Below are 23,937 nucleotides of genomic sequence, written 5' to 3'. Positions count from 1 at the left end.
TGTCTTGCGATTTGCTTGCTTTTTCTCTTACACCTTTTCTTAAAAACTGTCAGTCTCTTCCAGCTCTGAAGAAGAGGCCTCTCATTCTTTTTTTATGTACACATTTTAATTTGTTTATAAATATTTTTATTTATTTTTTATTGCCTGACTAGAACGTAAACCACTCTGGAAGATGTGTAATTTGCTACAAATTAGAGAACATCTTTGTTTTACTTTCTTCATTACGTTTTTCTTTTAAATGTTTTCCTTCTGTTTGTTTTGTATACTTTTTCTTTCACCATCATCCCTGTTTCTGTTCCATCTTCATTTATCAGTTCTACTTATGTTTCTTGTACCACTAACCCTGTTATGTGCCCTACTCTGTATTTGCTGCCTCTTTGTCTGCTTGTCTCTCATCCGCTCCCTCGCTTTTTCTGTCTTCCTTTCTCCCTCTCTTCTTTTGCATCTCTTTCACCCTCCCTCTTTCCCTCCTTACCTCCCTCCCTCTCCCCCTCCATCCACACAGCAGCCCTCCCCCTCTATCCTTTCTCTACAGAAGCTATGACATCTGATTCATTCAATCCCTCCCTCTCCCTTGCTTCTGTACCGGTTCATAAACAGCTCTTCTTGTACCATATATAAACCTATTCTTTTTATTTAAAGGAAAAAGCAAGAAAAAAAACCAAAAAAAAAAAAACCAAAACCCCCAATGGTAACAGGCTTCACCAACAGGATGCATCACTTCGTATGCCTTCCCTCTGCTTTGTAACCATCAAGATCACTCTCTTGTTCATAAAAAGGTATGTTTCATTTTATTATTCCCCCATCCTTCCATAGAAACCCTGTGGCCTTGCTTTAATATACAGGGTTTTTTTTCATTCAGTCAACCAAATTGTATTAAATATTGCTCAATTATACAATTATTTGCATTGTGGGTGATGCTGATTCCTGTGCAATCACCTCTACCATATCATTTTATTTATAGCTAACATTATAATGCAAAACTGCTTTGGTTTGTGTGTGTTCAGTCACGTATTATTGATGAAAAAACAATAGGTTGTTATACAATTTGCCATGCTGTATTGTTTTTCTATCAGTCTCCCATTTAATTACATTTTATCACAAAATATTTAGCTATATTTGTTGTGGTCTTTTGTTAATAAATGGCAAATAAATGAAAAAACTGTTGACAGCATTTGCGGAGTTCTATGTTTAATTGTAATTCTAAATGTTGTAGGTGTTTATTTGCATTGCATATTTTTTTTCTGTGCATAATTTAAAACTAGTATTATAAATAACTTTATGTGTACGAAATATATAATATGCATACATTGTGTCTGTAATTGTTTTTATATTTCCACACATATATTTAGAGAGAGAGAGTAATTCATAGTATTCAGTGTAATTAATGTAAATGACAATGGGATTTAGAAGGTCCCAAATATATTCCTATAATCTAGCACAAATATGTAAATATTTATGTGCGCATGTTATGATAAAATATTTATGTATTGTTGAACACTGTTACATGCGGGATGATATGTGTGTAAATAGAAATTTGCAGTTACTTTCTACTAGTCTTTCAGCAACAAACACATATAGCAGAGAAGTAATAAAAATACTGTTCTGTCTATCACGCAGACAGCTAACTTTTTTTTCCTACCCTATGACTTTTATCTTTCAACTTTATATACATGTTGGAAAAATGTTACCTATTATTACAGGGACAGTTTAAGCACCAAAATCATTTCATCTTAATGAAGTGATTTTGGGATATAGATCCTGTCCTTGCAGTCTTGCAGATGAAAACAGTGTCATTTCTGAGAAACAGCAGTGTTTACATTTTGCAATCCCCACAACCCTATTGGCTGTTATTCAAACAGCCATTAAGGGCTTCAGACTAAAATAGATTCAATAATTGAATCTATTTTATGTCTGGCGTCAGCATGCAAAGTATGCTTGGATGCTGGGTGTGCGCCCAGTTTTTCTCTTCATATGCAGAATTATTTCATTTGGATTTACAGTCACTGTAAAAAATACATACAGTAATAGCCATAAGGCTACTATGCTTCTCTATGAGAAGCATTTGATTGGATTCAGATCATCAAGCTTGATGACTTCACAATAAGCAACACAGGCTGCAGTAAGAAGTCTGTCTTAGATAACAGATACGTTTAATAGCATTGTAATGTTTATATATCTCAAACTTCAGACTTCCTGTCCTAATGTGTTTTACACCCCACTTCCTATAGAATGTAAGCTCATTTGAGCAGGGTCCTCTTCAACCTATTGTTCCTGTAAGTTTATTTGTAATTGTCCTATTTATAGCTAAATTCCCTCTCATAATATTGTAAAGCGCTACGGAATCTGTTGGCGCTATATAAATGGCAATAATAATAATAATAATTCAGATATGCAGGTGATTCATAACAGTAATTTTTCTATTCGCACAGTTTTGTGCTGTTTGGTCTCACTACAATCTTATTGGTATATCTATCCATCTTTCCATCTAACTATAAGATTATGGTTAGACCAAGGACAATAAAACTTCCCACAATGCAAACATAAAAATTACTGTTATGCGTCACCCGCATATCTAAAGTTAGACTTTGAAAAGTCCTCCTTGGACACAGAAACTCAAGAAATCATTTATCCACAACTATCCCAGAGTTCCCAGCTTGACATGCAAATGAACATAGTCAGGCATTGTGTTTCAGACTTCATATTGCATTTCAATCTGCAGTTACTTGTTTTTTTAAATGGTAAATTATTTTTAAAGAACTGCTTTATAGCAATTTATAATTTACAAACTTGAGGCAAATTTTAGAAGTGATACCAAAAGTGAAAACTGGGCAAGCCTGCCTGACCCCCTCTTGCCTCCCTAAATATAGTTGCATCTTACCTGTATTCAAGTCTGCAGCTGCTGGCTCTGCCCCTGCCTCTGAACTGACTCTGTCTGCTGACATCATCAGAAGTGGTGGTCTGAGCCAATTACAATGCTTCCCCCATAGGAGGCAGATCAGGGGCAGAGCCAGCACAAGTCAAACATAGCCCTGGCCAATCAGCATCACCTCATAGAGATGACTTGAATTAATGCATCTCTATGAGGAAAGTTCAGTGTCTGCATGCACAGGATGGAGACACTGAATGGCAGTGCTGCACACTAGGCAGTACTGCCCCAGGAAGAGCCTCTAGCAGCCACCTAAGGAGTGGCCACCTAAGGAGTGGCCAGTGGACTTAAGCCAATAAGTTGTAGTTGTTCTGGTGAATATAGCGTCCCTTTAAGTTTGGAAGCTTAAGAGGGATGTATGGGAACAAAACTTGTGTGGACTGGCTGACAATAAAATTAGTTAAGGTAATGCAGACTTTGGTTTCTCTAACACTATGGCAATTCCCCTTTCTTCTACACTCACTACATACACCTTTCTCTGTCCCAGACTATATAGCAGGAGCTGCTGCCTGCTAGTAAGACGGTAAGGAGACAAGTGGACATGTCAGTGCTAGGGGACAGTCCTTAGAAAGCGTGGAGTAGGCGCATCATTTGATGCATTTATGTCAAGCTCAGGGTGCTGCCTGCATGTTATGCCCTTAGTTGGACAGCCTGCATGATTGGCAGGCAGCCTGACATGCATTCATGCCAGGCTGGCCTGCCAATTCTTTGGACAAACATGCCCCCTTTTTGGGCACGTTCGCCTCTTTTCTCAGTTCTGGTTATGTAATTCGCGTCAGTGGCCCACCCTTTTACCCCGCCCATTGACTTCCTGCTTCACTGGACACTGCTGTTAGGGGGTATGGATTTACTTGAAAGATGAAAGCATAAATTGGAGAGAGATTAGCATATAGTATGTGTTTTCGTATAGATGCATCCTTTTAGTTTCCCTCCAACACCATCTCCATCAGATACATGACGCTTGGGAGGTATGATTGTTTTAGTATTTTTGGTCGGTAAGATTCTGTAATTAGGTCCATCATATTTGTCTGCTCCAGGCCCTCTATGCTCTTCATCTGACCCTGATAGAATGTATAGCCCACCACACTAAAAACTGGACACTGTTATCATAGGCACTTTGGAAAAATAATGCAGACTTACATGACTATTAATGTTTTTAGGTCAAAATTATGGATTTTATTTCTAGATTTATTATTATAGCCATTATAAACATAATGTCTTTATATAGGACAATGGCAATCAACACTCACCTGCAAGAATATAAACCCAATCCAGTAATACAGATTAGTAAATGACTCTCTTTAGTCACTTGGTGTATTGGTCTTTTCTTTACATCAGTGGTTCTTAATTTTTGGGGGCAGGTGCCAAACTTACATACATGCCATTAGCTTGGAGACCCATTCTTTAATTATATAATTAACTCAATGACATAGTATTACATTTTAATGTATTATATTCTATAGTAATTTATGGAGAACACTTTCATTAGACTCTTCAAAGGGGGTCTCTAATAGAGGAAACCTGTTCAGCTACCATTTTTTATGGCACGTAACCTCAGGCCTGATGTATATAATGTTGGTTAAAAAAATTTGAGAAATACTACAAATAGTATGGGCACCCAAATTTATGTCATAATCTGTAGATAAGGAATGTCACATGTATGGGCCCATCACAACTGATTTGGCTGTACTAATTCTTTCAGCCATCTTGGATTTTAAAGTTTTAGTAAATGTTGCTACTTTACCCCCTGCTATATATAACTTGCCCAGTTTTCACTTCTGCCATCGCTTCTGAAATTTACCTCAGGTTTGTAACTTAGAAATTTCTATAAATCAGTTCTTTGTCCTTCAAGCATAATTGGTAATAGATTGATCCAAGCAAGAATCCTCATTAGTGTCTTTTATCTAACAAATACCCTAATGGCAACTAAATATGTCTTTCCAAATTCCATTAACTTCCTAGATTAGTTACTGAAGTACCCCATTGAGAAAACCTGCTATAGAGCAGCAGCGAGTGTGCGGTGTGATTCTAATTAATGCATTAATAGACAACACTTTCCCAACAATGTGAAGTACTTCTGGATGAGGTTTTTATATAATGCTGGTGATGTTTAGTTTGTGGTATAAACTTAGCCCTATCTCTGTTAAGCAATGTTTCTGTTAATCATGCAGTTATTTGGATCTAACAGTTTGACAACGTGCTTACTTATTTTTGTTTTGTTTGTTTTTTTTAACATATTTTGGGTTTTTTCATGGTTTCTTAAATTCAAATGTATAATAATGTCAAGAGGCTCATGATAGTAGTAAAAGAACGTGCTAGGTTCCTACTTAATAAAAGTCGTCCTGATATGTAACCACACTTTGCATTTTTCTCTTTCATTTTTTTGGTCTGTTGAAGATGACATATGGAAACGGGGCATCTTTTAACATATAGTTAGTGTATCAATATCTGACCTTTTTCTTGGGATGCTTATAGTTCATCTTCACTTTAGGATGGCAATACATTTATTATTGCTATGCTGAATGTATTTGTTTTTAAAGTCCACAGGCTTAAAATATGTTATGGTAATCCTATCTGTACATTATTTACTTTTGTATGTAGAATAAATAGAACGGAGTAAAATATACTATTGTACTCGGGTATACATTGTTTTAATTTAGAGCTGTTATACTAAACTGAATACAAAGGTAAACAGTATAATGCAAACATATGTGTAAAAAAAAAAAAAAAAGGATATGTGGTAGTATAGATGATAAAGGTCACCATGGCATCAATTTAAAAAACATTCCAAATGATTCAGTGCTGTTGTACTTCTCTATAAAAAAAAAATGTCCATAGACTTTAATGGTGACTGCTGTAGACAAATCATTTAAAGTTTTTCTAATAGTACTGAATCATTTGGAACTCTTACGAGATTAAGGCCTGTGTCCTTTAGTACCTCTCAGTTGTTTCTGTTTGGTTTCGATGTATAATTTGTATTAATGGTCCGAGGCAACAATAGAGAATATAGATTTGCATTCTATTTGTTTATGTCTATTTCAATGGTTTCTGATATATCATTCTAAATTCTAAAAAGTCCAGTTCCATGTATGGGGTGAAATCTGAAATATGTAGTGTAGTATATCTGTGCAGAAAGCTATAAATAAGAAGAAGGTGACTTGCAGAGTCCTTATCACATGTAAGACAATTACATACATTTTTATATATTTTTATTTATCTATTGTAATATTTTCTGTATAGCGCGACCTATTACTGTTTTTTTGCTATTTCTTTCCTGAGGACGTTGGAGGGAACCTCATACCCATAGGTTGCAGCTCTCTTTCTGCTCATTTCCCTCTAGATCACACAGCGCTGATCCTATAACCTTCTTTGTCATATTTCTTAGAACCTGGCTACAGAAACCAGGTAAAGCACTTTAGTACCAAGTACATTCCATTTAAAGACCATCAAAGAAGCAAGGAGGGCTTTTTTTTTTAGCATTTAAAGGGGCACTGTAACCACTTCAGCCTGCAGTTGTCTTTACGGTGCCAGCATGTCTCTGGTGCTGTCGTTCAATTCTATGTCCAAACTTTTTCAACCAACTGTCCTACTGAGTGCTCAAGGCCCGACCCGCTCAGCATAATGCTTTTGCGTTAATTACAGGTCTCCATTAACAATGTCAGTTTCAATCTAATTTTGAGCCTCTGCCATCCCATGTCTTTGTCTCTGGTGTCTGCTTCTGAGGACAAAGATATGTCCTCATAAAATGCTGTGTGCACCCTGTATTAATCATGGGTGTGTCTGTGCATTTCTGCCCATACCTATTGGCATACCTATGGGCAGACCTGGTTAGCTGGTTGCAGGAAGCCTGTTAATGCAGCATGGGTTGGATCACTGTCATGCATTGCCTGTCCCAGTTTCCTACCTGTTAATGTTGGCAGGTATGGTACTGATGCATACTTTAAAGTACAGTACTTATATGAATTATAAAATAATATATAGAAATATATCTATATATTATATAAATAATATAATCATATTATATATAATTGTGACATAAAACTATACAGAGTTGTGCATTTTATAGACTCGAAGATAGAGTTCTATGTAAATGGGTCTTTTTTGGTTTGAAGGAAAAGGATAATTGATGTGTTTAATAGATTGATCCAATTAGTTTCTTGGTGGAATCAGGCAGCTGATCCCAAACTCCACAAGCATCAAAGGGGTTTCAATTTTTGCATATAATCTCGTTTAGTTAATTCTGCTCAGATGGCTTTCCCTCTATTAATCCTTCTAAGATTTTCTAACTCTTAATGCTAACAGAATTAACTATAAAACATGAATAGTTTGGGTTTTATTTTTTATTTTTTTACCTTTTTTGGGTGTTTCCAACAGTTTCTCTAATCTAAGTATTTGAAATCCGTTTTTATTACAATGGGTTCTCTAATACTCTGGGGGGAAAAAGAAAAATTCCATGCATATTAAAAGAGACTAACAAAATTATTTTATTTATTCAAAAATGAACTTAAAGGGATTCTCTGGTAACTAGAACAACTACAGTTTAATGTAGTGGTTCTGGTGTCTTTAAAGGACCACTCTAGTGCCAGGAAAGCATACTCGTTTTCCTGGCACTAGAGTGCCCTGAGGGTGCCCCCACCCTCAGGGACCCCCTCCCGCCCGGCTCTGGAAAGGGGAAAGGGGTAAAAACTTACCTTTTTCCAGCGCTGGGCGGAGAGATCTCCTCCTGCTCTCCTCCTCCGATCCTCCTCTTCTCCTCCCCGTCGGCTGAATGCGCACGCGCGGCAAGAGCTGTGCGCGCATTCAGCCGGTCACATAGGAAAGCATTCACAATGCTTTCCTATGGACGCTGGCGTGCTCTCACTGTGAAAATCACAGTGAGAAGCACGCAAGCGCCTCTAGCCTCTAGCGCCTCTAGCGCCTCTATGTTTCTGAAAAAATGGGTTAACCCTAGAAGGACCTGGCACCCAGACCACCTCATTAAGCTGAAGTGGTCTGGGTGCCTAGAGTGGTCCTTTAACCTATGCCTGCAGGATTTTCAAATTAAATGTTGCCTTTTAATAGAAAAGGCGGTGTTTACATTGCTACCTAGTAACACCTCTAGTGGCATGAGCAACAGTCTCCCAATGTTTTCCTATGGAATTGGCTGAGATCATCAAGATTGATCATTTCAACCATAGAGGCAGGGCCAGCCATGGCGAGACCAGCACAGTGTGGGAGAAAAGGTGAATGAAATCACCTTTTCACTGCACAGACAGGGGGGAAGGGGGTTGGGGTGTGGACCTAAAGTTAGTGGTGCACAAGTCGGTTGTGGTGTGCCGAAACCGACATTCGTGTTGGCATGTAAAAAGAGAGCCCACCAATTTAAATGGCTTAATAAATAAATAAATATATATATATATATATATATATATATATTTAATTTTAAGTGTATTTTGATATGTATTGATATGTATTTTGATATAATTATACATTGATTCCAAATATAATTATACATTGATTCCAAATGTATTTTCTGTATTATGGATATAAAATTATATTATTGTATTAATGATGACAATAATAATAAACATTTAAATACATAAAGGGAATAGGACATAGTCTTAAATTAGAGGAGCAAAGGTTTTAAAATAATTTCAGGAAGTATTACTTTACAGAAAGGGTATTGGATGCATGGAACAGCCTTCCAGCTGAAGTGATATAAGTTAACACATTGAGTGAGTTTAAGCATGCGTGGGATAGGCATAAGGCTATCCTAGACTTAGGATAAGGCCAGGGACTAATTAAAAGTGTTTACAAAATTGGGCAGACTAGATGGGCCAAATGTTTCTTATATGCCCGTCACATCCTATATTTCTATGGTTCTATGATTTTAATTATATATTGAGTGACCTGCCTGACAACCTATGCAGAAATACCAGGGAATTTAATTGGAAGCCCTATATTTGATCCTGTAACTTTACAATACCCTTTAAAATCTGTATATGGGGAAAGGGGTGCTGTTGTACTTGTGAGACATCGCTGAACACAAATATGAGTGTCTTCGAGCAGTACAACATTTAATGATGATGATGTCATCAGTGAAACTGCAGTTTTTGTTGAGAAATGCAAACAATATACATGAACACTAACGTGGGCAAGAGTTTCTGACTAAGTAGCTACTAAACAAGACTGGACATTCAGCATTTTGAATACACTGACCTGCCTACTTTTGCAAATGGTATGCCAAGATGGGGGGTAATTATTATCATTATTATCATTTTTGTATATATATAATGGGTGAATGGGTGGAGTAACAAACATGTAATTGTAACTAGACAAGTTGGACGCACAGAAACAGAGTGGTCAAGGGCCCTGCTTAATGTGCTTACATGCTAGAGGGAGTGGGTTAAAGTGACACAAAAGTGACATACAAATATGTGTGTTGTAATGCAGTAAAAGCTAACAGTATTATGACATTAAAAACCAAAACACTACTATGGAAACAACAATAATATTAATAAATAGTCTCCTAAAAGTGTCCCACCAACACTGAAACATGTAAAACACAAAAAATATATACAAAAGAAGAACTCTAGGTGAATTGAAAACCACATAAGATAGTGTATGAGGTGTTAAATACAACCTGTGAAAACTATAAAGTCACTGGAACCTAATGAATATAATCTAGGAGAGAAAATAAAACTACAGTAGTGCAATATGTATGTATAAAGTAACACGGGGGGGGGGGGGAGAAGAAAAGCACTCACAAGATGGAAATGAAGTGCAGAGCTGTCTCCCAAATAGTGGTAACTCCAGAAGCATACAGGTTTTGAGGTATATGCAGGGTCTGGTTACATAAAAGAAGAGAGACCACAAATAGTGCAATAGTATATATTAAAAAATAATGCTGAACACCTCGCTATTATGCAATAAACAAGTTGTGGCTGAAGCTGCTATGTCCTTTTGAGATATCATTGCTCCCCAACTCACAACCTTATTCAATGAAATCACGGGTGGTCAACCTTTAAAGGCAGCAAGCATAGTATTACTACCTACGTAGGGCAAGGACCCCACAGACGTTGGCAACTACTGACCAATATCAGTTATTAATACTGACGCCAAATTATTATCAAGTGTATATGCTGCCCATTTGAACAGAAGATCTCCCGCTGGCATAGCATTGTGTGAGTTGTATGACAGATGGGGATCTATTTATTCGCCACTCTTGTGCTAGAGGGGCCCTCTCTACACTAGTCCCACCACTGAAACTAAAGACAGTTTGCAACAGACTGGGACCCCTAAACTATGGCTCTTTAACTCACACCCTGAAAGCAGATCTAGACAGATGGGACTCCAAATTAACCTCATGGAAAGGATAGATGCACTCTGTAAAATTAACATATGCTCCAGCTGCTATTTCTTTTCCAGGCCCTACTGGTTCTCCTCAAGAAAAGTGATCTGGCAGGACTGCATACTAACATAAACCAATTTATTTGGGGAGGCAAAAGGCATAGAATAGCAAGACACTTGATGTATCACCCTAGAATTGGGTCTTTGTAACATGTACATGTATTACGTGGCTGCACAAATGGCTCAGGTGGTCCATTGGCACTCCCATACACAAGAGCAATGCTGGATGAATCTGGAATCAGAGTTGATGGGCTCTGATCTATCAGTTTTATATTTGACTAGATAGAAATCTTTGGGTCCTTCTCTTGATGGAGTGTTCTGACATTCTTACCTCCATAACATTATACAGGGAATTTAACCTGGGGATGGTGGCTAAGGACTTTGCAGGGTTGGAGAGAGCTGGGTTACAGAGATTTAAGAATCTGTACAAAAAGTCACAATTAGTGTAATTTTAAAAAGTTGCCTTGGGATCACCCACTCTGACCTAGAGATTGTTTTCAGATATATCCAAATTAGGGAATATGCCTTGAGAAATAAGGTCCACCAGGCAGCCGCGCAGAGTCGTTCCCCTCCCCCCCCCCTCCCCCCCCCCCCCAACAAAGGTGACAGAACCCTGGGCCTAACTACTGGGAGGCAGCAGAGGACTAAAAATAGGATGTAACTTTTACTAAGTTTTTTTAAAAAAAGCAATAAAAAACACTCAGGATCCAAAAGCACATGTGAAGGAAATGATATTGGACTAAGGATACTGAAAAATAAGTTAGTTGTGACAAAAATAAGCACCAAAAACACTTCTTCTATTATTAATTAACACGGGTTAAAAAACACAGGTGTCAAGTCTCAGAACACTAGCCCTATTTACCATGGCACCACAGATTTACCTGCTAGTACTTACCAGAACCAGCTGATCCTAAACCAATGAGCAACATAAACTGAATCAAATGATAGTGGACTAAGGATATTGATAAATAAAGAGATATAAGAGGAAAAAACAGCCCATCAAATTAGAAGATTAAGCATCACTTCATATACAGGGCTAATAATTCATACTTTTCATCAACAACCTCCAAGGTACAAGTGGTATTGACATTGTCTATACAGAGGAACAATGAAACCAATGAGACCTGTCTGGGCTGTCATATAGATTACAAGTTGAAAACTGGTTTGGAATACATAAAGTGTTGTTTTGGCAATAAGCCCCAAATATGTCTATGAAAATTGCAATACACTAAGAGTGCACCCCTAGAGGAACTCAAATTACCAAGTATCAAATTCACTCCAAACCAGTTTGCTGTTAGTAAATAAGCAGTATAAACACTCCTTCTAATAAATGTCAATTAACGCAGGAGATAAAAACACAGGTGTCAGTCTCGGAACACTAGCCCTATATACCTCGGCACTTAACTGCTAGTACGTACCAGGACCAGCTGACACTAAACCAAAGCACAACATCAACTAAATATAAATAAAATGTAGTGCTACACATTGTGAATAAAATGAATAAAAGGCTAGTAATAACTCAACGCAAGTTTTAGTGTTCACACACTGCCGTCAGGGGCATAGTCTATTACCATTTTTGATAAAGCCTTAAAGGTGAAACGCGTTAAATGGTTTTAAATTGTGTATTTTAAAGCAATAAAACGTTTTATTTGGTTACCTTTTTTATAGGACCAATCTTATACTTATTTTATTGTATATACACTTTTTTTTTTATTATTATTATTTTTCCTGGCATTTTACTGTATCCTGTTTCAAGCAATCCATAGGTGGGGATAATTCCACCAGTGCTGTATCTATAGAGCAGTATTTTCTGCTCTACCATTGTGAGTATATTCTATTTTATTTTATATTTTCCTTTTACTTTTCCTACTGAGAGCACTATTGCTGTTTTTATATATATCCTGTGGAGTACGACGGAACCAAAGTCGGACGGACGGAACCACTTCTCCAGTATATCCTCTAGCGGGGGTTATACCGCTAAGCGCCCTTCATCCCAAATGTGAGTGTACTATCCTCCTTTTTTATTTATTTTACCTTCAGAGCTACAATATTATACCATTGTAAGCTTGTCGTGTTTTTTATCTTCACATACACGGATTACCTACAACCTGGACGGATCAACTCCTGAGGATTGTACACATACCCAAACCATATACCAGTGAGACGGTTTTATGTGCTTTATTGAACATTTTACTATTTGATCTCTACTGAACATTTTAACACTTGGACGGACTTTGTTTTATCTACTTTTTTATGATATTTTAATAGAGACTTTTATACCTAGGTCTTTTTTATTGCTGTTTATTCATTTTGGCATATTCAATTTTTTACCATATTATTTTTTGTATACTAGCGCAGCCCTTACCTCTATCTTTTTTTCTTGCATAAATGAAAAGCCTTGGGAAGAGGCATAGATAAATACCTCGTCATCAGTATAATTAGCCACATGTTTATTATCCAACTAGACACACTCATGGAGTGTGTAAATACAACCACCAAGGCAGCCATTGGCTTCTGTCACCAGCATGCTGTCGACAGAGAATTATGCAGGGAACTGGCATTAGCTGGCCCAAAACTCCGGGTTGGCTTATGACGCCCCAATGATAATCCCAGAGGTGGAGTTTCACATCTGGCAGCAGAGGGGATCAACTCTGCATTTTCAACGTTTCATGCAGAAAAGCTGCACCTACAGACTCTAAGCATCATAACCACTTCGAATCAGTGCTTGGAGAACCCATTCATATGGCTATTATTCAACACTTCTTGAGTAGGAAAATCCCTTGCTTTTGTGAGATTCCTGACATGGCATTAGACACGAGGAGGTCTATAATAACTTGTTGATGCAGGAAGAAAAAAATATTTGCATTTGGAGCCAAGTAGTAAGTTCTCCTTTGAGAGTGGAAACTGGTTCCGTGTTTTTTTTTTAGCCTTCTTTTGTATCAACAAGTTCAAAATAGCAGCAAAAGAGAAACACAAACAGTTGTAGATTATGCTAGCTTTAGTGTACCTATAATCTTAATTTTATTAATGACAGGAGGCGAGTATTTGCTTAAGTCTCTCTTTACTAGAACTCCACAGCAGCACAGAAAAAACAACCAATTAGAAAAAAGTTAGGTACTAGAAAACTCCCCTCCCCATGCTTCATTTCCTCTTTCAAGCTGCGACAAAACAGAATAAAAGGCAGAGAACATCATGGGGAAGAAACAAAGTCTTAGATACGATGAATATAACGATGTCCACCATCCGAGAGGAACTGTCAAACTAGATAGTGTTGATGGACAGTAAGCTGAAACGAGAGAAAAACAGAATCGAACAGGTTGATTATCCAATGAAATGTACTCTAAATAAACATGCAGGTACCCAATGTAGCAACCAAATTAACCTTAATATGTAGATATCCCAACCCTACTTATAAAAAAACAGACATAAGAAACAAGCGAGAGGTAGCAGAGACAAACAGAGCTGTATACGTACCTGATAATCCAAACTATAACATTAAACAAGGGAGGGACACAAATGGGTGGGAAATACTCGCCTCCTGTCATTAATAAAATTAAGATTATAGGTACACTAAAGCTAGCATAATCTACAATTTTATAACATGACAGGAGGCTTCGTATTTGCTGTTTCAACGCACAGTTCACCAATCCAACGCTGTTTGTGTCGCTGGTATCAATTCCAGGAAATATCAGAGTAATCCTAATTGGATATTCCAAGTACGATAAACGACAGCAGACAGATCAAAGAAGATGCCAGCCGACGAAGCATCTCAAATACGAAAAAAAAAAAAAAAAGTACCACCCGCTGGTAAATCCATTGTATGTGGTGTTGCGACCCGTTTCCTAGCAGTCGGTTGATGAGCTGGCCAGCTGACCTATTAGCCATATTCCCGTAGAGGTATCATATCGAAGGTCAATCTCGGACTTAGGGTCGCGAGAAGAAACAGCCACCATGTCTCAACTCATGATCCGTAAGGCGGCCTCTCCGATCGTGCCAGGGTCATTCGGTGATGTGGCCTTGCAGGTAGATCTCCAATCTCAAGGAATGCGCCTAAGTCCACCACCAAAATTGCAATAGAAAACTGAGGAGGATCTTCCATTCCTTCCTGTCCTACCCGGTGAGATGTCTCATCCGAGAATAAATTCATAATGCAGGCAAGAGTGTGGCCAAACCAGCCGTATTCTAAGTGATCCCAATATTCCAAATGGACTGTGTAATCCTCGGACACAGCAGAGAAAAGACTCCAAAGAACGTCCATTCAAGGTTCCGAACTGAACTTGTGTGGAGGAAACGGTGGTCGACTACTCTGGGAATAGTGAATCCCAGAAATCTTCAAAGGGATGGGAAAAGCAAACCGGAACGCAGATTTCCATCCAGAAATGCCCTCGTCCAAGAGTGAAAGATGTCTGTGTAGGAGTCGGGGCACATCAGGCACCTCCCTAAAGTCTCGTATGTCTCCTCGACAGTAGGTGAAAAGTAGGTTAGCGCGATTTCAACCAAACGGCTCCCGTTAGGGATAAATAGAGCAGAGACGGAGGGTCCTCCATCTCCGAACCATGTCCACCAGGTACGCGCTCCGAGGAGACAGGGCAGTCCTGCCATCTTATCCCAAGGTCTCACCATGTTGTCAATACGTACAGTTTTACCTTCAGACCGGGTAACAGTCCTCCTTAATCTTGTCATCCGAGCAAGGCAGTGCCCGTTTGCTCCATGAAGGTCTCCGTATCTCCTGACATGGGAGAAACTGTCTTCGCAGTTTGTTCGTAATGGACTGGATATCCAAAACAGAAAGTAATTCTCTGTATTATATCGTGCAGAATATACCAAAAAACCTGCACTCTTGTAATACCGGAGGACCATCCGTTAGCCGCACCATCTCCAGGAATGTGCGTAAATAAGTGGGAGTCTCCCCCCGTTATACCTCTGTGAGTATTTCTCGCGTGTTACAGCGGTCCGGATCCAATAGATCCATTACCGGAGATAGAATAGAGGGATCCCGTCTAAAAATGTATATATTGCATGACCAGGCAGTCCTCTAGAACGAAGTCAGTAGCATGGATGTTAGCTCTAATTGAATGCAGGAGGGACGCCCCTCTATGCAGTCCTCAATGACTTGCACAGGTACAAGCCTGTGTGATGAACAAATGGGGCGTCGAGTGTATGAGAGAGCCGCGCTCTCTACTAATGAGATCGCATACCGCAATACGACCGGCTGCTAGCCCGAGTGGGCCGCACTCTTCAATAACCAACAGCAGAGTCTACCTCCGTGACCGGTTCTCTCTATGAGAATGTGTCCTCCAACCTGTCCTCTGTATCCAGTCCAGTATCTGGTTGAGGTCGAGGGAGGGGTTGCGCCCTCTAAAAACAAATCAGTATCCGGTTCTGTATATGAGAGAGGTACGTCCTCTGTTCCTGAAAATAAATATACTCGGATCGAGGTGATGGAGGGCCGCACCCTCCTGTGATGCAAACTAGAGTCCCTAGAGACTCAGGGTGACTAAACTGCAGGGCACACCTCTTATAAATGTCAGCATAAGGCTGAGGGCAATCTTCGTAAACAACAATGGAAAGCTATCAACCTACTATCCGGATCCCGTGCGCGCGCGCGGGGTCCAGGTAGACCGTTGGTAGTCTGAGGAAAGCTGGAGACGTTCTCCGCAATCCACGAGTGCCCGGGAGGTCGGAGGAGGTCAAGTCAGGCCTCGCGACGACCCGAGCAAAAAGGAAAAGGAAGTCCTGAAAAAACAGAAGGCAACAATTAACGAAGATAAGAGAAAAAACACCAATTCTATCTCAGATAGAAGGCAAATAGCAGGCCGGAAGGTAACAAAAGTAAGTCCCACTGGACAGGGCCAGGAGCTAACCCAACGTGGGAAAAAAACTACCGACACCTATAAGGATTCCGGGAGGCAGATACGGAGTAGCTGGCAAAGACAAGGAAAAAACCCGCTATCTCCTGAAGGGTCTGAGTATCGGTCCTTGGAGACGTGCCGTCGCCGGTTTGGAGTAAACTGTGGGTGTGTCCGGGGTCTTTATAAGAAACTTGCCCTACAGGCATGAGGTTTAGGGCCTTCACCCTTCCCACCATATTCAGATGGCGGTAAACTGGTGTCCTCTTGAACATTATGGCAATGGTGTTGGTCTGGACACCTGCCTATCTCCATGTCACTGGCGGCCACTGGGTTTTCCTCAGTGATATTCCCCCAGGCCTGCGGCCAAAAAGGGGTTCGGTACCAATAGTGCAGGCCCGTGAGTAGGGCACAGGCCCAGCAGGCCAAACGAACGGACACAGAATGGCTAGCCAAACAAATAGGCACAGACATAGCAGGCCATTCAAGTAGGTACCGACCTAGCAGGCCATTCAAAGGGGCACAGACAAGGCCGTTTTAATGGGCACAGATATAGCAGGCCGTTTTAATGGGCACAGACATAGCAGGCCGTTTTAATGGGCACAGACATAGCAGGCCATTTTAATGGGCACAGACATAGCAGGCCGTTCTTATGGGCACAGACATAGCAGGCCGTTCTTATGGGCACAGACATAGCAGGCCGTTCTTATGGGCACAGACATAGCAGGCCGTTCTTATGGGCACAGACATAGCAGGCCGTTCTTATGGGCACAGACATAGCAGGCCGTTCTTATGGGCACAGACATAGCAGGCCAATCTTATGGGCACAGACATAGCAGGCCAATCTTATGGGCACAGACATAGCAGGCCAATCAATGGGTGGTGTATTACCAGTATATTATTATTATCATGTATTTATATAGTGCCTTCCAATTCCGTAGCGCTTTACAAAGGGTATTGAACGAGTAACGGGGGCCTCTGAGTTCGGGTAGAGGTCCCCAAAAATAGTACATCCTCAGGGCATCCTGTGACATAGGACCCTTATACACCAACCCTTAGACATCGTGGTGCCGTGTGAGTAACCCAAACCGGGACTGGCAGCCCCTTAATGCCCAGCAGGCAAACAGTGGTATGCCAGCTGTAGTGGGTATAAGCGGAAGTTGTCCCAGTGACCCTCATGTCAATGAATGTAAGATACGCTGAGCGATACTCTCCTTAAACTGGGAATCGGTATGCACATGCCCACACAGGTCCGTGTGACATTTCTTAGCATCATCCTAGGTTACCATCATATCACCTTTGTAACCATGGACACTTCCAGGAGTAGGGCTAAATAGCCAACTCAATGGCTCTTCCCACAACCTGACTTAAATGTATAGTAACAGCGTAGACTGGTCTCCCATACCAGGTAGTCAGAGCCCGGTCCAGGCATGTCTATATGTGTCGTGGACAGGGAATCCATACCAGAGTAGACTCATCTGATTCCTCATAACTGGGCCAGAAAAAATATATATATTGAGAAGCACACGAATCCTAGAATAGCTGGCGCCGTGTACGCCATGTACAGAGACCTGAACTGAGTATCCAATATACCTGTAAGTCGCAGTAATCGTATATATCCTGATAGCAGAACTTGCAGTAATCTGTGATATACCCTGTCAGCCAAACACACAGCAATCTGAGTGACATAATAGGTCCTGGTCCACCATGCGATAATGGGCCAGACGTCGGCCTCTGACACAGTAGCTATGGTGCATGCAGGGTACAGGCTCCCATAGGAAGTAAGCGTATGGAGTACGCCTACAGTGACAAAAAAAAAAAAAAAAAGGCCTGAGCCACAGACAGAGCAGTACATGGATACTGCCTATAGGCATGTACTCCAGCCCAGTAAAAGAAATCTAAATCTATACATCCCAACATCTATACACACATGCACACACACAAATCTACATATATACAAATACATACACCCACATATACATACATCAACCTGGATATAAAATCTCATGGGAAAACTGTCACTGCATTGTCCCCTAAACAGAAGGTGCAAGCACCAGCTGTATGCAGTCACCTAATGAAAAAACAAACTGACATGCAGCATGGCAACTGAAACGGGTGGAGCCAGACCTCCAACGTGCCAAGTAATGAAGTGTACCGACGGGGGAGGGGCCGCGAGCGGTTGCATTCTCTCCCGGTCGGACTCTCCCCCGCCCGGTCGGACACACGAGGTCCGCAGGCGGAGGCGGCCGCGGCGAGCGGCCACGTGGGAAAGAAGATCCGGCCGCTGGGTACTTGGGGAAGCGCACACGAGTACCCCCGCGGCCGGCAAAGTACATGGGACCGCCGGAGATGAAATCCGCGGTCCCGGAGCTCGGGGGTCGAAGGAGGCAGATGAAGTAAGCCTCCTGAAGCCCCCGAGCGGCACACACACCGCCAGGAAAAGGCAGAAGCACATTGCATTAAAAATGGGGATACATAATCTAAGGGAAACAGAGGGGGTGGGGGGCACAAGTCCAAGAAAAGAACAGTAAGGACCCCAAAGACCCCCCACAAATATATAGGAAACTACAGCGAAGTTGCAGGGACAAAGAAATCACATAAGATATAAAACAGCATGAATGGAACAAATCCAGCAAGGGCAGAAACATGTAAATACCTAAGAATAAAATCTCACATGAAAATAAATAAATAAATACATTACTGAAGATAAATATATCTATGACAAAATACCACAAGTGCAACCTACAAAATAGAATCTAAAATACTGAATATAAGCAATAAAATCCCAAAGCCACCCACAATAAGCAGGAGGCAGAGGTACTCTGACCTGTACTCAGTGGTGTATCCTGGTTTTGTGCTGCCCTAGGCAGGACAAAACTCAGGCGCCCCCCCTCCCCCCGCGCCACCCCTCCCCCCGCGCCACCCCCACCCAACCTTTCCCCCCGCCCCGCATTCTAAATACACACACACACTCGCTAACAGAAACACACACACACTAACAGACACACTCACTAACAGACAAACACACTCACTCACTAGCAGACACAAACTAACATACACACACACTCACAGGCAAACACACACTAACAGACACACACACTAACAGACACAGACACACACTAACAGACACAAACACTAACAGACACACACACTGACACACACACACTAACAGACACACTAACAGACACACACACACACACACTAACAGACACAAACACTGACACACACACACACTAACAGACACACACACTAACAGACACAGACACACACTCACCCACCCACATTAACCCTTTTTTTAAAATTTATTTTTAACACATTAACACATTTTTTTTTATTTTTTTTTAACAAATTGTTTTTTTAATTTATTTTTAACACGTTTTTTTATTTTATTTTTAACACTTTTTTTTTTAATTAATTTTTAACACATTTTTTTTTTTAATTTAACACCCCCCTCCTTACCTTTGGGAATGCTGGGGAGGGGGGTGTCTCTTCCTCCCTGGTGGTCCAGTGGCTGCTGGGTGATCGGGCGGCACTGCTTGGCGGGCGGGCGGCTGGCCGGCGAGGGAGCACTTCCCCTGAGCTGTCTGCTCAGCTCCCTCGCCAGCCGCAGAGTGAGGCTGGGAGACGGAGCCGGAATATGACGTCATATTCCGGCTCCCAGACTCACTCTGCGGCTGGCGAGGGAGCTGAGCAGACAGCTCAGGGGAAGTGCTCCCTCGCCGGCCAGCCGCCCGCCCGCCAAGCAGTGCCGCCCGATCACCCAGCAGCCCGCCGGCATGTCTGTTAGCCGCAAGGCTAACAAGACATTTGCCTTGGGCATTTTGGGGGCGGCTTTTTTTGCCGCCCCCTGGAAAATGCCGCCCAAGGCAAATGCCTTGTTTGCCTCGCGGCTAATACGCCCCTGCCTGTACTGATGCGGAGCAGCAAAGAAAGAGGAAATGATGCATGGGGAGGGGAGTTTTATAGTACCTAACTTTTTTCTGATTGGTTGTTTTTTCTGTGCTGCTGTGGAGTTCTAGTAAAGAGAGACTTAAGCAAATACGAAGCCTCCTGTCATGTTATAAAATTCAAATCGATTTATTTAAACCTTTTTCTTCCTATATTCATTGGCCACAATGGCACATCCTATACTTTGGATTCTAACTGGGTTATTTACTAAAGTGACAATTGAGTAGCCAAACTGGAAGCAAACTTTGGCCTTATAATTAAAATTCACTTTAAGATCACTTGATTTCCTGGCGATTCTCAGTTTAGTAAATAACCATGTTTGTGTCATATGTATTGTATTTCTATCTTAGCACATTCACACTAAAAAGCTGTAGATAATGTATTTGCTAGCTGTAGAGAATTCCTAATAAAAGCCAGGACCAAAAAAACAAATGCTTATAATGATCCTATTGCTATATGTATGTATAGATGGATTGATTTGATTGGTATATGTATATTTATTAAAAAATACTAATGTATAGCAAACATATTTCAAAAGGCAAAATAATTTTTTTTTTAAAAACCTGCTGAGTCAGCTAGGTGGATTTTCTCTGTACGGCTGTGGATCTATGAATCTCCCATAATGCCATTCAATATATGCAAACAAGCCCAGGCAGCATAGTCACAAGACATTGCACTAGATTTCCTCTGCAATTATTTTTATTCAAATGAGTAAGGGTCTGTATATTTTCTTTTAGGACTTTATTATTATGACCATCGTGGCAGCTACAGTACACGCGGGTCCTGTGGAACCAGGTGATTATGTATTCCGTGTGCTAAGATAAGAGTAATAATGAGGATGACTGGCAAAATAAAACTGATCAAGTCTTCTTTCTCAGGAAAATATTGTCATCTAAATATCAATTATCCTCATTGTTATTTTAGTACATGGAATATGTGTCAACATGTATTTATACCATTACAGCAAAAAGGGTGTTCAGATTGGGATACAAATAAACTTACTTTCCCACTCTTAGTGATTAAAACAGAAATGCTTCACTCTGTGGGAGTGATTAATAATAATAAAACTTTAATTAACACAAGCCCTAAACTCTTTTCATAAGTAAGTCACCATTCTATGGTTGTGATTCTTTTTGCTCCATTGTGTATCTAACTTTGTTTAATATTAACATCAGGTTTAAGTTTGTGGCACTATTTGTTTATACAATAGCAAGGTCAGAATCCCAGCACTCATCTGTATATGCAGTTGTGTGATTATTCTATAAAAGATAGTCTCCTTCGTCTCCTTTGTCTGCCACAATGCCATGGGGTAAACATACTTAATGCATTTTTCTGACTGTATCACTCCTCCATTTGATGGGAAGAAGTTTTACATGGCTCTGTTAATATCTCAATGCTGTGGAACCAGGTCCCAAATACATCCTCTTTCTTGTCAAGGGGATTGCAGGATACTTGCAAAATGCCAACTCTGTATACAGATGTACAAGTTAAAGGGTCACTTCCAAAAAAGGTTAAATTCCCAATAACATGATCTGCTACAAAACTTAACTATCATTTTAGGTGAGCAATACTTTGAATTGGTTACAGTGCCTGGAGTCCCCTAGAACCATCCCTACATATAGTGTTAAACCATTTTCAAGTAGTTCAAAACTAAATAAGGATGTCCCTGGACATTGAATCAATGCTTTCCTATGGGGATTTTGAAGATGCCGGATGTCCTAATGCAAAGTGTATAGGATGTCCAACATTGTTTCACGAATCCAGGAAGTGCTTCTTGTAGCTGTTTGGAAGAAACCAACTAGAAGTTGTAAACATTGCATCTTCTCTGAAGGGGACAGGGGCACTTCACCCATACCACTTTAATAAGATTAATAAGGTGGGCCTATAGTGTACATATAGTGTACCTATATAGTGTATAGTATATAGTGAAACAGTGTTTCATTTCTATACTGGAGAATTTCATGCTGCAATTGAAGATATATACACAGACCCCTGACACCAAAATGACCCACTGACCTGGGACACCCACCCTCAAAGGAAGTACCCACATATCTACAGGTGGGGATCATACAGCCCAAGCGTATACATCTGGAGCTGATCATAAGCTCCAGAAAATTGTGACTGTTTTCCCTTTATTCTTAGATTAATCAGTTTAAAGAAATATTATACTATATTCAATCTCTTGCTCTTTTTTTATATATACCACGCAACATGTATACGGATGTGTAAACCCCCTGAAGGCGCTGCTTCCCTACACGTTTTCCAGTATCACCTATTCTACGGTTAGAAAGAAGAGACTTTTGTTTGGGAAGTATCAGCTGCCAAGTTTATAAAAAACAAGCGCCAGAAATCCTTGTTCTTGTCTATTCTGTGTATATGGGGAGGCTGTATTGTGTGCATAAAGGGTGAATGTGTCAGTATGAGGTGACTGTCTGTAGGGGAGTGCTTGTGTAGGAGGGTGACTGTATATGCAAGCAGGTGACTATGACAGGGTGATTGTGAGAGAGTGGGTGTAACAGAGTGGCACTGGCAATGTAACTGTGACAGGGGGACTGTGTAAAAGGGGTGGGAGTTGAAGTGACTGTGTTGAAGCGACTGTGGCAGGATTACTGTATGTGAGGGGTTAGAGTGGGAGTGATTGTGACATGGTGACTGTGTTTAAATGTGACTGTAACAGGGTGACTCTATGAGGAGGGAGTGTGAGGATAATTGTGTGTGGGGGAGTGACTGTGACAGATTAACTGTGTGTGAGGGGTGACTGTACAGTTTATGAGTGGTGAGTTTGAGATGACTGTGTGGAGGGAGTGATTGTGACAGGGTGACTGTGTGTGAGGGGCGAGTGTGAAGGGTGAGTATGACAAGGTTACTGTGTGTGAGGGGTGAATATTAAAGGGTGACTGAGAAATGGTGATTGTTTGTGGGGGTGACTGTGACAGGGTGACTGTGTGTACAGAGTGACTTGTGTGGGGGTGAGTGTGACAATGTTACTGTGTTTGTGGGTGCTTGATATGACATGGTGAGTGCCGGGTTAGATTATGTGTGGTCAATCAGTATCTCTCTGTCCGGCCCACCACACAGTACTAGACAGTATTTCCCCCCTGCCTTTAGTAAATGACAGGATCCTTCAGCCATATACATGCACCTTGGGTCAGACAGTGTTTGAAAACCTGACTATCTCCTGAAGCAGAGAAGACTGCATAGAGTGTCGGTTTTCAAACACTATCCTACCAAAGGTGCATGTATATGGCAGAAGGATCCTATAATGTACTAAAGGTAGTGATGATGAGCTCTGCTCTCTTTTTTAACATTTACTTCATTAAATATATATATATTTCTTTTTAAATCTTAATTAAAAGATTATTATATCAAAAATAATTTAGAGAGGACAGTTGTCCTTTTACACACTTCCTTCTAGCCATGCCAATTCATACCAAATTTGGGTCTTGTGCTAGGCTGAAAGTTGCCAGTTTACACTCTCAGCCAATCACATCTGCCCTTTGCTACTCATCCTAATGCTTCCTCATTAGCCCAAGCAGCATAGAGGGGATGGAATGCTGGGGATACCTATTTAGTATTATAACATTAAAAACAGTTTAATGCTGAATGGAAGGACAGTGCTAGGGGTCTCCAAATACTATAACATTATTTAGTTAACCGTGCCCAAAGTTTCCCTTTAATGACTGTATGTAAAATTCTGCCGATTATTAATAGCTTCTCATTATCAGAGAAACTCATTGCCTTACTCTGTTTGTAGCATTATGCCACTTTATATGATGAGGTGGAATCTCACGGCTTTCTCTTTACCTGTGCATGTTTTGGGGG

At 40.6% G+C, this 23,937-nt stretch overlaps 1 protein-coding gene across 1 annotated transcript in view; it reads left to right on the top strand.

Moving 5' to 3' along the window:
• Positions 1 to 558: 558 nt before the first annotated feature.
• LOC134579083 (spectrin beta chain, non-erythrocytic 1-like) overlaps positions 559 to 23,937 on the top strand; it is a 230,305-nt gene continuing 206,926 nt past the window's right edge. The window contains exon 1 of the mRNA XM_063438245.1: positions 559 to 779. The gene's annotated coding sequence lies outside the window, so the exon portion shown is untranslated. The remainder of the gene's footprint in view (positions 780 to 23,937) is intronic.

Source organism: Pelobates fuscus, chromosome 12, assembly GCF_036172605.1.
Source record: "Pelobates fuscus isolate aPelFus1 chromosome 12, aPelFus1.pri, whole genome shotgun sequence".
Lineage (NCBI taxonomy): Eukaryota > Metazoa > Chordata > Amphibia > Anura > Pelobatidae > Pelobates > Pelobates fuscus.
Note: the sequence above shows the minus strand (reverse complement) of the source record. Positions and strands in the feature narration are given on the sequence as shown.